We start from the raw sequence: 5,611 nt of genomic DNA, 5'->3' as shown, positions 1-5,611 counted from the left end.
GGCCGTGGCTGGCGGGAGTCGCTCGCTGTCCCCGGCTCCGCTCGTGCAGTGACACCGATGGAGACCCCCCCAAGGCCAGCGCGGTGAGGGACTTTGAGGGCTCAACCAGCTCCGCTCGGAATCCCGAGCCCCAGCACCGCGGCGAACACTAACCTGATAACTGCGGAGGCGGGCGCTCCCGGGGGCTCCGGCCTGATTGACGTCCGTCCCCACCAACCGCGGCGCCGCAACGCCAGGCCTGAGCCAATGGGGCGGGCAAGGGGCGGTGGAAGCCAATGGGGGAGCGGCGAAGCCGGCCAGGGGGACAGCCCGGCTGGGAGCGGAGGATCATTCCGTGCTGGTGGCTGATGGGGAAGGAGCGGCGGCGGCTCCGCGGTGGGGATGGGGTGCGCTCTGCCTTCGCCCGCCCCGCTCCGCTCCCCCGCCTGCCGGATCCTGGGGGAGGCGCCGAGGCGCGGGGCGGGGAGCGGCCCTAGAGCCGGAGCCGCCCGGGCAGGGGCGCGCAGCCAGGAGGGAGGGAAAGGTGCGGAGCGGGGCGGCTGAGGGGCGGTGGAGCACGAGGAATGGCGCGCGGGCCGCCGGCGGCGGGAGGGCGGGGAGAGCGGGCGGGGGGGCGGGGGGAGGCGGACCGACCGGCGCGGGGGAGGGGCGGCGATCTCCTCAGCGGCGGCGGCCGTCAGGGAAGGCGAAGCGAAGCCGGTCTGCCCCGCCGGGCCCTGCTCTCCCTGAGCGGGGACCCCGCGGCGATCCCCGGCGGAGAGCGCGTAGGGTGTCGGTGCCGCTTGTGCTGGGTCGGGGGGCGCCTGGTCAGCGCGGGGTGCCCCGCTTTGGGTGAGGGGGCTGCTGAGGGCTCTGGGCGGCGAAAGGGCGGGCAGGGAGGCGTTACTCGTGCAAAGAAATCCCGAGTCCGTCGATGCCCTCTCTGGAAGGCTTCCTTGGAGGGGCCTGCGGCGGCTCTGAGTGTCTCGCCAGCAGCCTTGCCGCCTCTCAGAAGCCTGCTGCTGCTGCTACTCCCGTCCGGTTGTTGGGGGAAGTGGTGGGGCAGGGCCTGTGGTGCCAATCGGAGGGGTATTCACCTGTATCTTTTGCCAGGCGGGCTTCTGAAATGAGGCGCCAGATATGTCCTGGCAGGGCTTGCTGGCTGCATCAGGTATTGGATCCACTAGCCAATTCTGACAGCAGCGAAGCCCCACGCTTGCTTGGCTCCTGTGTACTTGTGACTGGTTTTTATCAGAGGGAACTGTTTTCACTGGGTGTAGCAGATGATAGTTAACGGTTGGACTTGACTATCTTAGAAGTCTTTTCCAACCTTAATGATTCTGTAGGTGAAATGTGTTTCGTTTGCTTAATGAGATTCCTGCTTGTCCCTTCGTGCAGTCACTGGAGTTTCGGTGGACTTGTTAACCTTGCCTTTGCCTCAGGTGGTTGGAAAAGACAGGGCTGTAAAAATCCCTAAGAGTTGTTTGAAACATTTGATATTCAGTATTAACAAAAAGGTGAGAATTGCTAGAAAACTGTCCGTCTTGTCAAAATATTTTGCAGTGCAGGATGGAGATACTTCTTTTACCTGGGTCGTCTGCTGATAAACTGTAATGAATGCAGTTGACAACTAAGCACAAGTTCTCTTGAGAGTGTGCGAGCTGGGAGAAAGGTCAAGCTGGATCCAGTTTAAGGTAAAAAGTGTAACTTGTAGTATGGTACCACTAGTATTCTGCAACAGGTTCATATTTTTGTGATGGTTTAGGGCCTCATTATGATTTAGCTGTTAGAGCCATTGGATTTCAGTTTCGTCTGTGGGATTTCAACATAATAGAAGTTACTGCAGTAGCTTTAGAATGTAAACTTTACAGAGCGTTTAGGATTTCAGGATTAGGGTAAATTTTATTTTTAGCTCTGTTTTAAATTCTCCTTTACAGGTGTGAACAAAGGTGGCCACTGGGCTGAGGCTTCACAAAGGAATGTTTGGTCTGGAATTTGTTTTCATGACACAGGTGAAGACCTTTGGAAAGGAACTTTTATCACGGAAACAAAGTGTCTATAAGTATTAACTGAACTGACATAATATTAAAAAAAAAAGTTTCTGAGAATCCAGAGACACTTTTAATTTTTCCTTTGTTTTCTCAGAAGTGAGAATGTTGTGTGTTCTAATTTGTATAAAGTTGTATAAAATAAGGAAACTTATTCAAAGTTCAAAAACAAAATTAAATGTTTAAAACTGTTGGTTTCCCCTCTGCCCCATTCATGTGCACGCTGTTTGTATTGCAAGGGTTTGAGAAGTCTTGAGAACTATTTGGACAACTGAAAATGAATGGAAATGTTCCACAGGCCAAATATCTAAGCATTCTATCACAATGGTAAATAAATGTTAAACGACATCTTTGCAGAGTACAGTTGTTCTTAAACAATAACAAAAAAAGTCTGGTTACCGGACTGACTAATACTTTTAGGATATGAAAAAAAGGAAATCAGCTTTAAAAATGGATATGATTATGCCATATAAACTAAGGATCCGGTTTTGTTCTCTTTGTCATAGAGGAAGAAACTGTTATATTTTGATCAAGCAATACTGAGTCTTAGTTGGGGAATTTTTATTATGCATTTCTATGAATAAAGCTGTCAACTATCTGTTATAGATGTGATTGATTAGAAATACTGCATACTGACAGAGTGTATGGAATCCTGCCTTGTCAGAGTCCTTAGAGCGGAGCAGCAAAAGCGGTCTGAGCCCTGCTTACGGTGGTGGGAAACTGCTCTGTAGGATCCCTGGTCAGTCTCCCATTGGAAGATCAAAATACTCTTGTGTTCTTATCTGTGTGTTCTGGTTTTTAAAGCTTGAGTCCAAAGAAGTTAATATTGTGAAGTAATTGCTGTAATCGCTACAGTTAATGTTTGATTTTTGTACATGGTTCACATACTTGTCCAATTTCTTCATTCCTCAAAGTAATCTGTTGTTAACTGTATGAAAAGGAAAGTCTAAATACAGGTTTGCACGTTGAAGCTGATCGTATGTTGGAATCCCAAGCCAAAATCTAAAATACGAAAAACACTTGCTATAGGCACTTTGCAGTTGCTACTGAGCCGGAGTTAGGTTTTATGTGCTTCTCTATGATTATCATTCAGGTATTTTCTGATCTAGCTTTAAAAACTATTTAATGTAATTGCAATTTGGCCAGTTAGGTGACTTCATCCACAGTTTATATTTTGTTATGGATAGCTCTCCGTGTTTCTTTCCTTTTATTTTTGTTGATTTTTTTAAAAACATGAATACTGCAGCCTTATGTTAACAAAAGTTTCATATGAAGGGCTCCTATACATTAAGCACATGCATCGTGTGAAATCCTACTGTGTTCTATGTCTGTAAAATTGCTGGGTAACAGAGCATTTGCTGAAATGAGCTGCTGATTGTTTTTTGTGGTTTATAATACTCCTTTGTAGATCTTCTGGTATCTTGTTTGTCCCTGCTGCATTTAGACAATGCATTCCTTCATGTTTTGTATAACATCTTCAGTCATTTCTGTGTATGTAGATATAGTAACTGGAAAGAGAAAATACTGTTCTTAAATTGTCCCTCCTCCCACCCTTAACTTCCCCAGCCCCCAGCACAGCTGGAGTATTGGTCATTAAGAAGAATTTCGAACAGGATTGATTGCTGGTATCAAGGAATTCTGGGGGAAAGGGACAAAAATCAGCATTGGGAAACTACATAAGTTTCCTGACAACACAAATTTACGCTTTGAGACCCTTAAAATCAATAGGGGAGTGCTATAGGCAGAATAAAAAAAGAAAGAAGAGCTCAAGGCATTGGATGAATAAGCTCTGGAGCTTAGTGCCGTTTTAAGAGGCTTGGATGTTGGTGCTGTGCCTTCTGTCTGTTGTTCAGTTGTTTAAATCTCTGCCAGTAGTGGTTAGCAAGGTGTAAACTGAGTGGTCAAGTCTAAACCCAGAAGGGTTCTTGTCTGCTGTTACTTGCTCATTTTTTTTTAAACATAATCAGCCCTTTGAGGGAGTCGAGCAAGTTCAAAATAATATGTTTGTTGGTGCTTGCTTCTGGGACTAGTGTATAATTGCACAGGCATCTAAGTGATTCCCATTGGTTTCTGCATTAATTGCTTGCAAATACTCCACATTTGTGTCACAATATTCTGTTTTCTGGCAGTCTTTTAAGTAAGAAATTGATCCTCAGCTGGGAAGCTCAGACAAGAAATGAAGAAAGGTTATTTAAAGCAATGTATAGAATGAGAAGCAGCTGTTTTAAGTTAGCAAATTAGGAGAGGAAGAGGTGAATACTTCTGGTATGTCCTGAAACTGTGGTTTGGTTTTTTTTTTTCAGAGTTGAGTGAAGGGTGTTATTTGCCTTTTTATTTGCATATTATCAGGCATACCAGTGGAGCCTAAAAATTCATAATTAACAAAACAAGGGAAGAAATTGTTTCACACATTTTTGCTGGTCTGCAGGAATAGACTGATCAATATATACACCCATAAATCTTCCATAACTTGTATACCAGTTTTTGAAATAGTTTAAATATCTTTCTGCAGGTCTTTTGCAGTACACCATCACACACCCCCCCACATACACCCTCAAGTTTCTGTTTGTCAAATATGTTTGGTTTTTTTTCATTTCCTACCAAAAGTAGTTGTTGTAGTTGGCGTGCTTTTAGGATAGGGTTTAGATGAGTTGTGGAGTTGGGGGGGTTTTGGGGGTTTCTTTTTCTTTTCTAACCAGGAGGTGCACTGTGTATTGTCCCTTTTGTGAAAAGGCTGCTTAAGAATATTCATTAACTTTGCAGGACTGATTTAACTGTTCCTGAGGATGACAAGGGACATCTGGAGGACTCCAATTAAAATAGAAAATTTGAAGATTCTTGTCAAATCTCTGTGTGTTGGGATAGATAGAAAGGTGGGGTTTTTTTGTTGTTTTTTTTTAATAGCAGTTTTTCTGCATAATTTAAAGCAATAAGAGCATGATGTCAGGTTTTTACAAGGCCTGCACACCAGCAGTCTGAATGTAGTTGAAAGTATGCCTTACTGTTCTGCTAGGACTTTAGGAAACTCCCTATGATTCTAGGAAAGAAAACTTTCTGGAGTTATTTGACCAGTTCTGCTCTTTTTTTGGGGGGGGGAGTGGGGTGGGGGGGAAGGGGAAGAAATGTACTTGTAGTTTTTATACTTTACAGAATGATCAGGTTTTGATTTAGCAGAAGTACTTCAGAAGAACAGAGTGCATTTCTTCCTTACACTCAAAATAAGAAGCACCTGCTGTAGAAAGAGCGTATTGTATGAAACCTGCCGCAGTGGATGTGGGAGCTTTCAAGTCTTTGACAGTTTAAGTAGTGAAGATGAAAGTGCGGACAGTTCTTGGGCAGGGGACTTCAAGAGGAATGTGATTCATGGGACATAGTTACTAGCGTAATTACCAGTGCAGCTGCCGTAGTAACTTCTGCCAATACGAAAAAAAAATCTGTCATGTCCAGTGCTCTATTGGTCGTAGTGTAAGTGATAGAGATGGCAGCAGCAGAAGTCTCATACCTTGTTCCACTTGCCAACTTCAGACCAATGTACGCAGATGGAGCTATTTCTGCTAGGTTTCAAACTGACACCAAAGCTTCAC

The sequence above is a fragment of the Phaethon aethereus genome (genome assembly GCF_964289735.1).
Source record: "Phaethon aethereus genome assembly, chromosome: 12".
Taxonomy (NCBI): domain Eukaryota; kingdom Metazoa; phylum Chordata; class Aves; order Phaethontiformes; family Phaethontidae; genus Phaethon; species Phaethon aethereus.
Note: the sequence above shows the minus strand (reverse complement) of the source record.